The sequence below is a fragment of the Hyla sarda genome, chromosome 6, assembly GCF_029499605.1.
Source record: "Hyla sarda isolate aHylSar1 chromosome 6, aHylSar1.hap1, whole genome shotgun sequence".
Lineage (NCBI taxonomy): Eukaryota > Metazoa > Chordata > Amphibia > Anura > Hylidae > Hyla > Hyla sarda.
Genome location: NC_079194.1, coordinates 231,404,790 through 231,422,456, shown reverse-complemented (window position 1 = coordinate 231,422,456; position 17,667 = coordinate 231,404,790). Strand labels below are relative to the sequence as shown.

General features: G+C 42.7%; 2 long non-coding RNA genes across 3 annotated transcripts in view; both read left to right on the top strand.

Annotated features, from left to right (window-relative positions):
- The window catches only part of LOC130276804 (uncharacterized), a 45,483-nt gene extending 35,316 nt beyond the window's left edge, over positions 1-10,167 (top strand). The window contains exons 2-4 of the long non-coding RNA XR_008845250.1: positions 6,755-6,802; positions 9,834-9,883; positions 9,965-10,167. This is a non-coding gene — a long non-coding RNA (uncharacterized LOC130276804). The remainder of the gene's footprint in view (positions 1-6,754; positions 6,803-9,833; positions 9,884-9,964) is intronic.
- Positions 10,168-11,198: 1,031 nt separating this feature from the next.
- Positions 11,199-17,667, top strand: part of LOC130276806 (uncharacterized) — a 66,681-nt gene continuing 60,212 nt past the window's right edge. For both annotated transcript variants that reach the window (XR_008845252.1, XR_008845251.1), the window contains exon 1: positions 11,199-11,221. This is a non-coding gene — a long non-coding RNA (uncharacterized LOC130276806). The remainder of the gene's footprint in view (positions 11,222-17,667) is intronic.

The window sequence follows — 17,667 nt, the reverse complement described above, 5'->3', positions numbered from 1 at the left end:
GTGTTACTGCAATCCTTTTCTGGGAGAAATACTTCATTTTCTTGAAAAATGTCAGGGGTGCCAACATTTACAGCCATGACTGTAATTTACAGAACATACCCACAACTCTGAAGATGTTTTTTTTTATTTATTTATTGTGAAGCAAACAACAAATAGGACAAAATAACAGAAAAGGTCAATGTGCACAACTATTCACCCCCCTAAAGTCAATACTTTGTAGAGCCACCTTTTGTGGCAATTACAGCTTCCAGTCGCTTTGGATCAGTCTGTATGAGCTGCCACATCTTACCACTGGAATTTGGGCCCAAACTGCTCCAGCTCCTTCAAGTTGGATGGTTTGCGCTTGTGAACAGCAATCTTTAAGTCTGACCACAGATTTTCGATTGGCTTGAGATCTGGGCTTTGACTAGGCCATTCCAACACATTTACATGTTTACCCTTAAAGAAAAGAGTCACCCATTTACCTGCACCATAACTCAATACACTGCTATACCTACCTGCAGTCCGGAGCGCCGATCCCCCGAAAGTCCCCCTCTTCCAGCACTGACTTGCACTTTGAGGCGGGCCCACCGGCTAGATTTAAATATTCATAAGCACTGATCACATGAGCGATCAGTAGGCACAAGCGCTCACGTGACCAGCGCTTATGAATATTTAAATCTATCAGGCGGGCCCGCCTCAAAGCGCAAGTCAGCGCTGGAAGAGAGGGACTTTCGGGGGATCGGGGCTCTGGACTGCAGGTAGGTAAAGCAGTCCGAGACCCCGCATCGGTCTCCTGTTCAACCGCACTGTAACCCGGTGTATCGAGTTATAGTGCGGGTAAAAGGGTGACTGTTTTCCTTTAAACCACTCAAGTGTTGCTTTAGCAGTGTGTTTGGGGTCATTTTCCTGCTGGAAGGTGAACCTCCGTCCTAGCCTCAAATCAGTCACAGAGTGGTACAGGTTTTGCTCAAGAATATCCCTGTATTTAGCACCATCCATCTTTCCCTCAACTCTGACCAGTTTCCCAGTCCCGGCTGCTGAAAAACATGGTATTCTTTGGGTATTCTGAAAAGATGTTGTTCTTTGGGTGATGTGATGTGTTGGTTTGCCCCAGACATAGCGTTCCCTTTGATGGCCGAAAAGTTCAATTTTAGTCTCCTTAGACCAGAGCACCTTCCTCCATACATTTTGGGAGTCTCCCACATGCCTTTTTGCAAACTCAAAACGTGCCTTTTTGTTTTCAGCTAAAAGTAATGGCTTTCTTCTGGCCACTCGCCATAAAGCCCAACTCTATGTAGTGTACGGCTTATTGTATTCCTATATATTTTTCTCATTTCACTTCACCAACTTACTATTGTGTTCTGATCCATCACATAAAATTCAGATTAACAAAACATTGTACTTAAAGGGGTACTCCGGTGCTTACACATCTTATCCCCTATCCAAAAGATAGGGGATAAGATGCCTGATCGCGGGAGTCCCGCAGCTGGGGACGCCCGCGATCATGCACGCGGCACCCCGTTAGTAAGCAGTCCCCGGAGCGTGTTCGCTCCGGGTCTGATTAAGGTCGACCGCAAAGCCGGCGGCATGTGACGTCAAGGCCCCGCCCCCGTGTGACGTCACGCTCCGCCCCTCAATGCAAGCCTACGGGAGGGGGTGTGATAGCCATCACGCCCCCTCTCGTAGGCTTGCATTGAGGGGTGGAGCGTGACGTCACACGGGGGCATGACATCACATGCCGCCGGCTCTGCGGTCGACCTTAATCAGACCCGGAGTGAACACGCTCCGGGGACTGATTACTAACGGGGTGCCGCGTGCATGACCGCGGGTGTCCCCAGCTGCGGGACTCCCACGATCAGGCATCTTATCCCCTATCCTTTGGATAGGGGATAAGATGTGTTAGCACCGGAGTACCCCTTTAAGGCTGTAATGTACCAAATCCGGAAAAAAAAAGTCAAGGGGGGAGAATACTTTTGCAAGGCACTGTATGTACATAAAATATCACTAATAATACTTATGGAAAGGATTGTGTTTTATGGATGCCAGTAATGTGGGCTTTGGCTCTAGCTAAGGCTGGGTTCACACCATGTTTTTGCCATACTGTTTTCAATCAATTTTTCTAAAGAAAACTGTATGACAAAAAAACATATGGAACGTATGGGAAAAAGTAAACCGTATGTGTTTCTAAACCAAATACTGTTTTTAAAAATGCATTCGGTTCCATCCCTTTTTATAAAAAAAAAAAAAAAAAAAAAGCATACAATGTTATTTAAAGTAAATTAATTTTAACTTTAGGATGCAAATGCGCATGGGTTAAGTAAAAACCGTATACTGTTTCCCATATGGAACCGTATACGTGTGCATTTCCCATTGACGTCCATGTTAGAAAAATGTATGCAGTTGCAATACGGTTTTTAACCCGGAGACAAAACCGTGGTCAACCACGGATTTGAGTATGGGAAAAATACGTATTGCAAGAAAACCATACGCAACCGGATGTATTCGGGTGCATACGGTTTTCAATTGTTTGTCTATGTATACGGTTTTCAATACGGTTCCATAAGTTTTCTGTAATGAAAGTGTATACGGGAAAAATGCTTGAAAAACGTGGTGCGAACCCACCGTAATAGATAAAGTTACCTAATATTTCCACCAAGAATTAGCCTGGTCTTATTGTTTTCCAGTGAAAGGAAAGCGAACAAACTTCAAGAAATTGAAAAAATATTGGGGGAGATTTATCAAAACTAGAGGAGAAGAAAAGTTGACCAGTTGCCCATAGCAACCAATTAGATTTTGTTTTGTTTGTATTTTTAACAAGGCCTCTGAAATATAAAAGGAGCTATCTGATTGGTTGCTATGGGCAACTTTTCCTCTACACAGGTTTTGATGAATCTCCCTCATTGTGTAATGCATACATTTTATGTATGTAGGGTGGTAGGAGCGGCAATAACATACAGAAGGCCTGCTTTGTCCTTTTAGGTTTTTGTTATCCATCTGAAGTCTCGTTTCCCACCCATTGAAAGGCATGGAGGTGTTTGGTAGAGGTCACTGTGGAGTCCATCAGCAATGCTTTCATGACGTGAACATTTTATTTGACTTTTTGAATTTTAGAAACCATTTAGAATCGATATTATAAAATGTTTACAAATTTGGATAAAATCTTTGTATGACTTATGATTGTGAAGAATTCCCGTAAGCATCTACTTTTTTTTCCATGTTTTAATTGTTAATTCAATTACACGGCTCGCAGAGGAATGTTCAGTTTAATCCTTGTCTTTCATGGTGATTCTCAACATGGCGAGAAATGATGTATCCCTTGTCTGGGGAGGATAACGTAGTTCTTCTGTAATGTCTGTGGGCTGAATCCACGGTTACATGAAGATTATACCTAGTATACACAATGTTCAAAACAAACAGTCTCTCTTCAGTCACTACTCCGGCCCGAAGACATCGTATCCCCTATCTGAAGGATAGCGGATAAGATGTCTGATCGCGGGGGTCCCACCGCTTGGGACCCCCCGCAATCTCTCATGCAGACACCCACCTGTGGCAGCTGCACAGAGCGATGTTCACTCCGTGTCTGAAGACTCAAGACCCCAGGGCTGGAGTTTTGTGACCTGACGACTCTGCCCCCTTGTGACATCACGCCCCGCCCCCTCTATGGGAGGGGGCGTGACAACGCAATCAGACATCTTATCCCCTATCCTTTGGATAGAGGATAAGATGTCTTAGATCCGGAGTACCCCTTTTATCATGTAGATCCTAGCATTGGAAACATTTTGGCAGAAGAATTTGGCATATCTGTGCACATACTGTGAGGGCCAAAATTGTGGAGAATTTAATATAAGAATACTTAAAGTAGCTACAGTTTAGATTAATCTTCTTTCTATAATTAAAGGGGTACTCCGGCCCTAAGACATCTTATCCCCTATCCAAAGGATAGGGGGATAAGATGTCTGACCGCGGGGGCACGCCCGCTGCCAGCTCACAAACTGCCAGGTGCCGACCACGGGGCCGGAGTATTGTGACATCACGACTCTGCCCCCGTGTGACGTCACGCTCTGCCCCACCCTGCCCCCGCTATGCAAGTCTATGGGAGGGGGCGTGATGGCCGTTTTAGTGCAGGTTAGTGCAGGTGACACTGATCACAGATTTCCTTTAAAGCAAATTTGTCACTGGTTTTACTACTAAAAAACTGGTGACAAATTGGCTCTAAAGTGCATTGCTCTAACCAAATGATTGTGGTCTAGCAATATCTGACCTAGCTAAGTGGCTGCGAGTTAAAGAGACAGCAGCCTAACTGTTACCATTATTCTTTTTGCAATTGTTGCCAGTATAAGCCATGAATTGTTTAAATGATTCTGTATGTGTGAGTCCTGTGTACTCCACCTGGATCATAGCTAGACCTCATCCTCTCCCTCATCAAAAGAACTTGCAGAGCCCTCATACTTGCTCTGGACAGGGTGTCCCTAAATGTTTTACACTAATGACAACCTCTTGAATACACTATAGCTGCAAATTCAGCCAGAGTAACATGTAAATGCGTAGTGACTCTAATAGACCTGACCAACAAGTGCAATTCATGTGAATTGTCTCCTGCTGGAGCTTGAAAAAACTTTTGGATTCAAAGACCATTGTGCCACAATCTGAGTTCCTCTCATACATTGGTGGACCAGTCTGACACATTGGCCCTGATTTACTAAGAGTGTTGTGTAGGTTTCTTTGTGGGTTTTAATTCCCTACAATTTTTTTTTATACTAAGGTTTCCCTACATTTTCCACTTTTCTTATTTTCTATTTTTTTTCTACACATGCTCTGATCTGTCGGGTTTTCCTCAGCTCAAATCCACCACATTTTCTGTGGAAACCTTTGTAAATATGTTGTTTTTTTGTGAAAATGTCGGGAACATGCCCCTTTTTGGCAATCACACCCCCTTTTCCTGACGACCATGCCCCTTTTTTGGGTTTTCTTAGTAAAATGAAGAGTTAGTTGGGTTTTTTCAATTTCTGGCGCAAATTCTGGTGCAAAAACAGTAGCCCCATTCAACAGGGCTGATCCATGCCCTGGCGCTCCAGTGCATTATTTAAGTCTGTCACTAAGGCCCCTTTCACACTGCTGGTATGACCGTCTAATACGACCGGCAAATTCCCTCCTTTTTTTGCAGTTTGCCACAATTTTGACGGGTCATAACGGCCAATAACAGATCCCGATAGACCCCATTATAGTCAATGGGGTGCGTCGGGGGCCGTTATTTTTGGAGAGAAAAGCTGGAGAAAAAGACGCTGCAAGCGCTATTTTTTTTGTCCGGCTTTTCTCGATCCTTAAATAACGGCCTTCACACTGCCGGAGACAACCTGCAGTGTGAATGTAGCCTTATCCATGTTCAGTTATGTACTGAAAATGTTGTGAGAGCATGACCTAACCTTCCTGCAGCTCAACATTTTATTTTTATCTAACTTGAAGGATATTTTAACAATATGCATTTATCGACTACTTACAGGATAGGCGATACATGTCTGATTGAGACTTGTGTCCCCTTTTTTCTGGTGAAAATAATCTTATCCCCTTTTCCCCAGGACCTTCAGATAAGGAGATCAGCCTGTGCTCTCTCTGTGAGACAGGCCCATTCTGGTGATCGTGGGGGGGGGGGGGGGGGGGGGGCGGGGGGAGGGCCCTAGTAGTAGGACCCCTGCTGCGATCAGATACTTAAAGAGGTACTCCGGCCCTAAGACATCTTATCCCCTAGGATAAGGGGTTAAGATGTATTATCGCGTTGTCGTGCCCCCTCCCATGGACTTGTATTGAGGGTGCAAGGCGTGACAGGTGGGTGCGGAATGAAAGATTGCGGGGGTCCCCAGCTACAGGACCCCCGCGATCAGACATCTTATCCCCTATCCTTTGGATAGGGGATAAGATGTCTTAGGGCCGGAGTACCCCTTTAACTCCTATCCTGTGAATAAGGGATAAAGTCATTTTCACTGGACAACCCCTTTAAATGGAATACCTGTCAAGCATGTGCCCTGGTGCTCTATTCAGCACTGGGGGACTAAGGAAGCCATCGCAGTACAGCACTCAGTAATATTCATCAGTCCCAAAGTCTTTGAATGGAACAGCAGTGAATATGCTTGACTGCCACTCCAAAGAAGAAACACAAGACCCCTATACTTGTGATCAGTGGGGAACCTAAGGGTGGGACCCCCAGCAATTAGACACTTATCATCTATACTGTGGCTCTGAAGCTCTGAGAGGTTGTCAAAAAGAAAGTAGGTGAGGATTTACACAATAAGATGCCTACTTCCAGAAATGATCTTTAAATAGTTGACTTATTATGATAATGTGTTGCACATCCATAAGGCAAAGCTTGAACAACAGTTGTCAGCAACTTGATATGTGGTTGCGTTTGCTTCCAGCAGATGTGGCACCCGTCATCTTTACCGTGTTTATCTGGCTCCACTACACAGCGGCTGAGGCTGCTCCCTGCTCATTACAAGTGACAAACATTGTCATTCACTAATGAATTCAGGCTCCGCGTCCTGTTGTTAAGAAGCAGGGCCACACAGTGCTGTACCCGGGAGATGACAGCTTGCGTCAACCGGATGCACATCTACATCTAGATGGAAAATTTTGGTTTCAGGGTATAAAGATTTAAGTTGATCATTTGACAGAACTATGATGTACTATTAGTATTTTATGTAACACTGCATGTAAACGTACTTCAAAAGGAACAGGTAAAAAGGTGATCCCATCTCATAAAGTGACATTATGTCTTTAGGATCTTTCATGGCGTTATGATCGGTGGGGGTCCTTTCTCTGAGCACAGGTTAAGTCCTTACAATACTAGTTATTTTTATAATATAGGTCTTGATGATGCTTATGTTTGCATGTGTTCCCTCTCGGCACTTTAGTTTACTGTTAAAGGGGTACTCCACTGGAAACATTTTTCTTTTAAATCAACTGGTGTCAGAAAGTTAAACAGATTTGTAAATTACTTCTATTTAAAAATCTTAATCCTTCCAGTACTTATCAGCTGCTGCATGCACCACAGGAAGTTCTTCTCTTTTTGAATTTCCTTTCTAGTCTGACCACAGTGCTCTCTGCTGACACCTTTGTCCATGACATGAACTGTCCAGAGTAGGAGCAAATCCCCATAGCAAACCTATCCTGCTCTGTACATGGACAGAGGTGTCAGCAGAGAGCACTGTGGTCAGACAGAAAGAAAATTAAAAAAGAAAAGAACTTCCTGTGGAGCATACAGCACCTGATAACTACTGGAAAGATTTTTTAAATAGAAGTAATTTACAAATCTGTTTAACTTTTTGGCACCAGTTGATTAAAAAACATGTCTTCCAGTGGAGTACCCCTTTAAGCCTCTTGAGCTCCATTATATTGACCTCTTGAAAGGTTTAACACTGGATGCCACGATCTTTAGTTGGCAACAATTTCCTCTTGAGAAAGGTGGCGCCCAGTGTGTCCAGCAGAAGCTTTTCTCTTTATTTCTTATATCTCAAGCCAGTTGTAAAAATGATTAAGCCTAATGAAGCAGTAAGCTTAGGGCTTTAGAGTGTATCATGGGTTTATATATATATATATATATATATATATATATATATATATATATATATATATAGCCAGATTACAGTCTATGGTGGACCTCTGCATAGAGATTACTGTATTATATAGATACAAAGAGAATAGCCCTAAAATCTAGCACCAACTTCAAGGGGCCTCACTAGAATAGGAAGCAGTGTAATGCACCTTAGAGTAAAATATGTAGACTCTAAGGTAATAAAACATAAAGAGGTTTTCTAGGATTATAAGAAAACCGAGCAAGAGCAGAAAATCTTATTAAAAAAAAACCTCACCTGATAAATTCCTGACTGCTCCAAAGTTACAGTGGGTATTTACAAGTATTTAGTCAGCCACCAATTGTGTAAGTTCTCCCACTTAAAAAGATGCAAGAGGCCTGTAATTTTCATCATAGGTAAACCTCAAATATGAGAGACATAGGGCATCATTTACTAAGATTGTCAGGTTTTTACTAGTGGGAAATGTGACTTGCAGGATTCCACCTCCAATTTACTATTGGGATCACAGATTTTTCTAGCCAGCTTTTTCTAGGTGGAAATTTCCAGCCATTTATCCACAGGATTTTCAGTAAATTCAATTGAAAATCAGTTGGGTTGTGAAACCACGCCCATTTTTGGGCCTACTACCCCCACTTTGCGACAGACCACACCCATTTTTCAACTTTTCACAGTGCATTGTCGCATTGTCGGGTTTTTCAGATTTTCCTGTCGCACACTGTCACAGACATGTCGCAGACACTCTGCGCCAAAATAAACCTGACAAAAACTGGTCGGTTTTGGCTTAGTAAATGAGGCCCATAATGTTAAAAAAAAATCCATAAAACCACATTGTCTGATTTTTAAAGAATTTATTAGCAAATTATGGTGGGAAAATAAGTATTTGGTCAATAACAAAAGTTCATCTCAATACTTTGTTATATACCCTTTGTTGGCAATGACAGAGGTCAAACATTTTCTGTAAGTCTTCACAAGGTTTTCACACACTGTTGCTGGTATTTTGGCCCATTCTTCCATGCAGATCTCCTCTAGTGCAGTGATATTTTGGGGCTGTCCCTGGGCAACACAGACTTTCAACTCCCTCCAAAGGTTTTCTATGGGGTTGAGATCTGGAGACTGGCTAGGCCACTCCAGGACCTTGAAATGCTTCTTACAAAGCCACTCGTTCGTTGCACAGGCGGTGTGTTTGGGATCATTGTCATGCTGAAAGATCTAGCCACTTTTCATCTTCAATGCCCTTGCTGATGGAAGGAGGTTTTCATTCAAAATCTCATGATACATGGCTCAATTCAATCTTTCCTTTACATGGATAAGTCGTCCTGGTCCTTTTGCAGAAAAACGGCCCCAAAGCATGATGTTTCCACCCCCATGCTTTACATTAGGTATGGTGTTCTTTGAATGCAACTCAGTATTCTTTCTCCTCTTAACATGACGAGTTGAGTTTTTACCAAAAAGTTCTACTTTGGTTCCATCTGACCATTTGACATACTCCCAATACTCTTCTTGATCATCCAAATGTTCTGTAGAAAACTTCAGACAGGCCCAGACATGTACTGGCTTAAGCAGGGGGACACGTCTGACACTGCATGATTTGAGTCCTTGGTGGCGTAGCGTGTTACTGATGGTAGCCTATGTTACTTTGGTCCCAGCTCTCTGCAGGTCATTCACTAGGCCCCCTGGTGTGGTTCTGGGATTTTTCTTCACACCAAGCTACTTGCCTATTGCAGCTTCACTCTTCCCAGCCTGGTGCAGGTCTACAATTTTGTTTCTGGTGTCCTTCGACAGCTCTTTGGTCTTGGCCATAGTGGAGTTTGGAGTGTGACTGTTTGAGGTTGTGGACAGGTGTCTTTTATACTGATAAAAAACAGGTGCCATTAATACAGGTAACAAGTGGAGGACAGAGGAGATTCTTAAAGAAGAAGTAACAGGTCTGTGAGAGCCAAAAATCTTGCTTGTTTGTAGGTGACCAAATACTTATTTTCCACCATAATTTGAAAATAAATTCTTTAAAAATCAGACAGTGATTTTGTAATATTTTTTTCTCATTCTGTCTCTCTCATCTTTTTAAGTGGGAGAACTTGCACAATTGGTGGCTGACTAAATACTTTTTTGCCCCCACTGTACCTGCTGATCCTGCAGGGACAACATTGTGTACATCAGTCAAATGACCTCTGTAGCCAACCAATGGCATGTGCGACAGAGAAACACCTAGGCCAGGGATTGACTGTAGCAGTCAGGTCAATGATGTATGTGATGTCATCACTGTAGGACTATCAGGAAGCACTAGAACAGCACTGGAACAACAGAAGATTTAACGGGTAAGTAATGGTTATCTTTAAAATGTATTATATTTTCACATCTTAGGCAATTTCTCACATGGTTATTCTTATCTCATATAGTTGTTCTCTGTCTAAATGCTGATTGATGGGTGCTGACCACTGGGACCCCACAGAAACGCTCTGGAATGAGGATACTGGATGACCCCCCTCAATTTCTTTTAAAATGCTTACAAGTAAACAATTGAATAAAAGTTAACCCCTTTTTGCACTTTAGTTTTTTTCTCTCAGTGTCAGACCACTTCTGTCTCCCCCTGTAAACAATGTCTGACCACCGAACCCGAGTGACTTCAGCAGTGACTTGATACCAAGGTGGGTGTGAGATCTCATGCATTCGATGGGTCGCGGTGGGACTGTCACTTGGCTTTACTACTATGACGCCGCTCAGGCTTGGTGGTCTGGTGGGGCCAAAGAAGGAGACGGGAGTGGTCCATCCCGAAAGTGGTGCACCAGTGAACTGATTCACAGCATATTTATATTACGAAGGTATCACTATGTGTTTAAACAGTGAAAGTCACAGGACAAATGTGCTTTCGCTTTTCTTCTAAACAAAGGGATTCTGCTTGCAGAGTTTGCTGAATGAACATCTTCTTTCAGCAGATCAATTTCTGCCGCTGCAATTCACACCAATGTTTAGGTTCATGCAGCAGAATCCATAGTGTGAACATTACCTTGCTCTTATTAATGCATTTATTTTTCAGACAGGGAATTAATACCTTACCAGTAGCTGCTGATTCCTGGTTTATTGCACAGAATGCTACATAAAGGTGTGTAGTATAACCCCTTAAAGGGGTACTCCAGCACTTAGACATCTTATCCCCTCATGCACGCCCCCTCCCATAGGCTTGCATTGAGGGGCGGAGCGTGATGTCACACGGGGGCGGAGGCGTGACGTCACACGCCGCCTGCCCCGTGGTCGCCGGTAATCAGACCCTGAGCGAACATGCTCCTTTGGATAGGGGATAAGATGTCTAAGTGCCGGAGTACCCCTATCAGGACGTGGGGTTTTTCATTTTTTACATTTTTGTTTTTTCCTCGTCACCTTCTAAAAATCATAACGCTTTCAACTTTGCACGTACAGACCCATATGAGGGCTTATTTTTTGCGCTACCAATTGTAGTTTTTAATGACATTAAAAATTTCACCACAAAATTTATGGCAAAAACAGAAAAAATTATTTGTGGGTGCAAAATTTAAATAAAAAATACGCCATTTTGTAAATTTTGGGGGCTTCCGATTCTATGCAGTACACTTTTTGGTAAAAATAACACCTTATCTTTATTTTGTAGGTCCCTACGGTTACAAGGATGCCCAATTTATGTAGGTTTTATTTTATTTTACTACTTAAAAAAATTATAACTACATGCACCAAAATTAGTATATGTAAAATTGTCACCTTCTGACCCCTATAAGTTTTTTTTATTTTTCCGTATACGGGGATATATGAGGGCTAATTTTTGGCGCCGTAATCTGAAGTTTTTTTATCGGTACCATTTTTGTGTTGACGGGACTTTTTGATCACTTTTTATAATTTTTTTTTAGGGTATACAAAGTGACCAAAAATACAAAATTTTAGACTTTGGAATTTGTTTACTGGTACGCCATTGACCGTGCGGTTTATGATAGCAACTGGGACCTTCTGGGTATGAAGCGCGCGTATGTGCTTCACATAACGGGAGCCGCTCGTGTCGTTAAGGATTGGGTTCACTCACAGTATTTTGGTCAGTATTTTTTAAGCCGGAACCAGAAGTGAAACCAATACAGAAAAAAAAAAACTATAACAAAAAGATTTGCACCTTTTTTTTTGTGGTTTGCACCTTTTCCTGTGTTTCCGTGTAAACCGTGCCTCAAGATAACATTCTGTTTTTTCTGTGGACTGCACAATTATATTTCCCACAAGGTGGCAGTCTCTAGTCTATAAATCAATATAACCAAATAGTTTTTCCAGCGCATTGTCTGCAAACAGTGCCTGCAGAGAAGAAATTGAAATGTTGTATAACATGCATCCCAGACAGCTAGAAACAATGTTGGAAGCCCTCCTGTATTGATACCAGAATTCAGATAGGGTGGGGAATAGGTTCTTGTCATATCAGAAAAGATGTTGCATCCTTTTGAATTATGTATTAACAGAGCTTCCAGTAGGTTAACAAAAATACATACAGGCTAAAACCATGGTAGACCGACCCCCCCCCCCCCATCTCTTCTTTTGCTACTATTGCAGTTAAAGTGCTATGATGGCCAAATATATTGTGCATGTGATGTTGCAGCCAGTCACTGTGCTCAGCAGTTTCTTCATATATGTACGGTATGTGACAGCTAAGGCCAGTCATTGGTTGCAGCATGATGTGAACAATGTCCATGACATCTGTGCAGCCCCTCCATCTGGGGACCTCAAAGCAGCAGCAACTTTTAAATGGCAGGGAATTAAGGGAAGAGTAAAAGTTTTCTTTTTAAACCCTAGTACACAGTTGCCAGGATGCCATAATGTACAACTGAATGTCTCTAATAAAGCAAGCAGGATGTGCATTTCCACCCTAAAAGCTGATTTTGACCATTTTGGTGTCTTTTTGTATTCAAAATTGGTAACCAAACACAATAGCCCCCCCCCAAGGCAATACGGGATTCGATAATATAATAAACACAATTACCCCAGAGCGGAATGCTTGGGGTACAGATATCCCTATTTTTGTGAATTGCCCTAAAACTTAACTTTTATTTGGATAGTAAATAAAAGGAAATGAAAAATGAAATGGTACTTAACATGATTATTAAATTATTCCATATATGGAGTAGGTGGGGAATAATTCATTAATCCCACAGCTATTAGGCATATAGTGACATGATCTAAAAACACCAATATTGTGCCCTGTCTACATGTTTTGATGAATCATCACCGTCCTCAGGAGGTATATGGCAATACGTGTTGCCATATACCTCCTGAGGACGGTGATGATTCACCGAAACATGTAGACAGGGCACAATATTGGTGTTTTTAGATGATGTCACTATATACCTAATAGCTGTGGGATTAATGAATTATTCCCCAACTACTCCATATATGGAAAGCGGTTTATCCACTTGTTGACATAAGATGTAGGGCATTTGTGACATGTCATTTTAATATGTATAGAAGTAATGAAAGAGAGACCAAAGGACGGTGCCTTGTGTGTTACCCCAATATTATAATGGAATGGGGGAGATGTGCACCCTCTAAAAAGAGGGAAGTGCAGGCTCTATAGAATGGCCACTCACCTTGAGCGTATGAAAAATACGCATATCACCCCGTATTCTGAGAAGCCCAAAAGGTCCAGGAACAACCAGCCGGTCTCCTGTGGATAATTGGGATATGGAATGGAGTAAAAATTACCTAGCCAGCAGGTGAAGGACAGTGCAAAGGGAAAAGGTCATGCTGGTTAAAAACAACATATTCCGGTCCAGTAATAACATAAACAAAATAAGGATGCATCTGCAATAAATATAGAAACAGAGCACTAGATAAAGATATGTAAAAACATAAATAAAGCTAAGAGCATCATGTTCATTCTGTTTATATCCAGTGGAACTGTTACATAGTTACATAGTTAGTATGGTTGAAAAAAGACATACGTCCATCAAGTCCAACCAGGGAATTGAAGGGAAGGGTGTAAGGGGATAAGGGAAAGGGATGTAGTTTTATAATTCTGCATAAGCATTAATGTTTTTTTGTTCCAGGAATGTATCTAACCCTGTTTTAAAGCTGTTAATTGTTCCTGCTGTGACCAGTTCCTGAGGTAGACCGTTCCATAAATTCACAGTCCTCACGGTAAAGAAGGCGTGTCGCCCCTTTAGACTAAACTTTTTCTTCTCCAGACGGAGGGAGTGCCCCCTCGTCCTTTGGGGGGGTTTAACCTGGAACAGTTTTTCTCCATATTTTTTGTATGGGCCATTTATATACTTATATACGTTTATCATATCCCCCCTTAAACGTCTCTTCTCAAGACTAAACAATTGTAACTCCTTTAATCGCTCCTCATAGCTAAGATGTTCCATGCCCCATATTAGTTTCGTTGTGTGTCTCTGCACCCTTTCCAACTCCGCAGTGTCCCTTTTATGTACAGGCGACCAAAACTGAACAGCATATTCCAGGTGAGGCCGTACCAATGCTTTATAAAGCTGTGTCCGGTACAAGACCAATAGCGAGGCTTGGAGGATACCGCCGCGGTGCCGATGCGTATCACGTAGGTAAACTCTGGCACGCCGAAGCTCTGCTTGTAAGCAGAAGCTTGTAGCTAAGTCGGTCATGTGACCGTTGGTGACCAATAATGATAGAGAGGTGTGAGTGGGAGAGTGCTGTGTATATGAGGCACATTGGAGAACACTGGCTACCGCGATCAGCATCTGGGAAAGCCAAATGCAGTGCCAGAAACACATTTGTGCAGCAGTAGATTGTGCATATATAGAATTAAGATGCAAATTAATATGGGGAGGTAATATAAATGTATTAATAAATATGCATGGGATTTTTACAGAAAGGATAACAAGTAGAAAAAAGGGAATGACATAGTAGATACTAATACTAGGAGATGGCACATAACTGGTATTAGATATAATGTTAAATATATAGAAAGGGGGGGGGGGAATAAGGAATAGAATGTGTAAAATTGTGTGTATGTGTAGTAAAAAAAATATATATAATAAAATAAATAAGAAATGCCATGTTTAAGAAAAAAAAAAATAATATATATATATATATATATATATTACACACCTGAATAAGTGTACACAACAAATATACAGGGTGGGCCATTTATATAGATACACCTTAATAAAATGGGAATGGTTGGTGATATTAACTTCCTGTTTGTGGCACATTAGTATATGTGAGGGGGGAAACTTTTCAAGATAGGTGGTGACCATGGTGGCCATTTTGAATTCGGCAATTTTGAATCCAACTTTTGTTTTTTCAATAGTAAGAGGGTCACGTGACACATCAAACTTATTGGGAATTTCACAAGAAAAACAATGATGTGCTTGGTTTTAACGTAACTTTATTCTTTCAAGAGTTATTTACAAGTTTCTGACCACTTATAAAATGTGTTCAATGTGCTGCCCATTGTGTTGGATTGCCAATGCAACCCTCTTCTCCCACTCTTCACACACTGATAGCAACACCACAGGAGAAATGCTAGCACAGGCTTCCAGTATCCGTAGTTTCAGGTGCTGCAGAATGGGCAAAACAAAAATTGGAACAGGATCCTCAGTTTACGCAGAAGATTTTGTTCAGTGATGAGGCAAACTTTTATGTGAATGGTGAAAGTTAACAAACAAAACCACCGCTATTGGTCTGACACTAACCCACATTGAATAGATTCCTCCAAGACTGTTGGAACACAAAAATTGATGGTTTGGTGTGGTTTATGGGGTACAATGATAGTGGGGCCATTCTTCATCAATGGAAACCTCAAGGCCACTGGATATGTGAAATTGCTACATGATGATGTGTTTCCCTCTTTATGCACTGAAGCTGGCACGTTCCCTGAGTTTTTCCAGCAAGATGGTGCACCACCACATTATGGGTGTCAGGTCCGAGCATTCCTAGATGAACAGTTTCCTGGAAAGTGGATTGGTCATTGTGGGCCAGTTGAATGGCCCCCAAGGTCTCCCGATCTGACCCCCTTAGACTTTTATCTTTGGGGTCATCTTAAGGCAATTGTCTATGCTGTGAAGATATGAGATGTGCAGCACCTGAAACTACGGATACTGGAAGCCTGTGCTAGCATTTCTCCTGCAGTATTGCTATCAGTGTGTGAAGAGTGGGAGAAGAGGGTTGCATTGACAATCCAACACAATGGGCAGCACATTGAACACATTTTATAAGTGGTCAGAAACTTGTAAATAACTCATGAAAGATTAAAGTTACGTTAAAACCAAGCACATCGTTGTTTTTCTTGTGAAATTCACAATAAGTTTGATGTGTCACATGACCCTCTTCCTATTGAAAAAACAAAATTTGGATTCAAAATGTCCGACTTCAAAATGGCCGCCATGGTCACCACCCATCTTGAAAAGTTTCCCCCCCCCTTACATATACTAATGTGCCACAAACAGAAAGTTAATATCACCAACCATTCCCATTTTATTAAGGTGTATCCATATAAATGGTCCACCCTGTATATCCCCCATATACATATCAATGAAAATGAATGAATAAATAATAAAATAGGTGGACACAGGAATTATATAAACGTATAGAAGTGTGTAAAGAATGTATAAAATAATGTATATATGCATATAACACATAACACAAAAAGGTAAAAACTATTATTTATAAGTTGCTTTCAATGCATTCGTTCAGGCCTGAAGGGTGCAAAGTGCGTAACTTAAAAATCCAAAAGAACCTTTGTAGAACTTCTTTGTCTATGGATTCAATGGTGATCACTGAAAAATTTGAAAAACTGCCTTGGTGGTGAGTGGATGCGTGTCTAGAAACACTATGCAGTTGATATTCCAGATTAACATTACTGCAATGTTTGTACGGTTTCTGAGACACTGAATGGTGCGGCCTACAAATTGTAGGCCGCAGGTGCACTCAAGTAGGTAGATTATATATTGGGAATCCCAAGTCATATTAGTTTTATTTGAAAAGTGTCCCCTGTACTTTTGAATTTAAATTCAGTTTTGGCATGCAAGAGAATGGAACAACTGTTACGCCTAGCGCTCCGGGTCCCCGCTCCTCCCCGGAGCGCTCACGGCGTCTTTCTCCCTGCAGCGCCCCGGTCGGTCCCGCTGACCGGGAGCGCTGCACTGTCTTGGCCGTTGGGGATGCGATTCGCACAGCGGGACGCGCCCGCTCGCGAATCGCATCCCAGGTCACTTACCCGTCCCGGTCCCCTGCTTTCATGTGCTGGCGCGCGCGGCTCCGCTCTCTAGGGCGCGCGCGCGCCAGCTCTCTGAGACTTAAAGGGCCAGTGCACCAATGATTGGTGCCTGGCCCAATTAGCTTAATTAGCTCCCACCTGTGCACCTGTCTATATAACCTCACTTCCCCTTCCCTTCCTTGCCGGATCTTGTTGCCTTGTGCCAGTGAAAGCGTTTAGTGTGTCCAAAGCCTGTGTACCTGAACTTCTGCTACCCATCCTGACTACGAACCTTGCCGCCTGCCCCCGACCTTCTGCTACGTCTGACCTTGCCTCTGCCTAGTCCTTCTGTCCCACGCCTTCTCAGCAGTCAGCGAGGTTGAGCCGTTGCTAGTGGATACGACCTGGTTGCTACTGCCGCAGCAAGACCATCCCGCTTTGCGGCGGGCTCTGGTGAAAACCAGTAGCCTCTTAGAACCGGTCCACTAGCACGGTCCACGCCAATCCCTCGCTGACACAGAGGATCCACTACCTGGAAGCCGAATCGTGACAGTAGATCCGGCCATGGATCCCGCTGAGGTGCCGCTGCCAAGTCTCGCTGATCTTCCCACGGTGGTCGCTCAGCAATCGCAGCAGATTGCCCAACAAGGACAGCAGCTGTCGCAGTTGACCGCCATGTTACAGCAACTTCTGCCTCTGCTACAGCAGCAACCATCTCCTCCGCCAGCTCCTGCACCTCCTCCGCAGCGAGTGGCCGCTCCTAACCTCCGCTTGTCCCTGCCGGACAAATTTGATGGGGACTCTAAACTCTGCCGTGGATTTTTGTCTCAGTGTTCCCTGCATATGGAGATGTTGTCGGACTTGTTTCCTTCAGAACGGTCTAAGGTGGCGTTCGTAGTAAGCCTTCTTTCAGGAAAGGCCTTGTCTTGG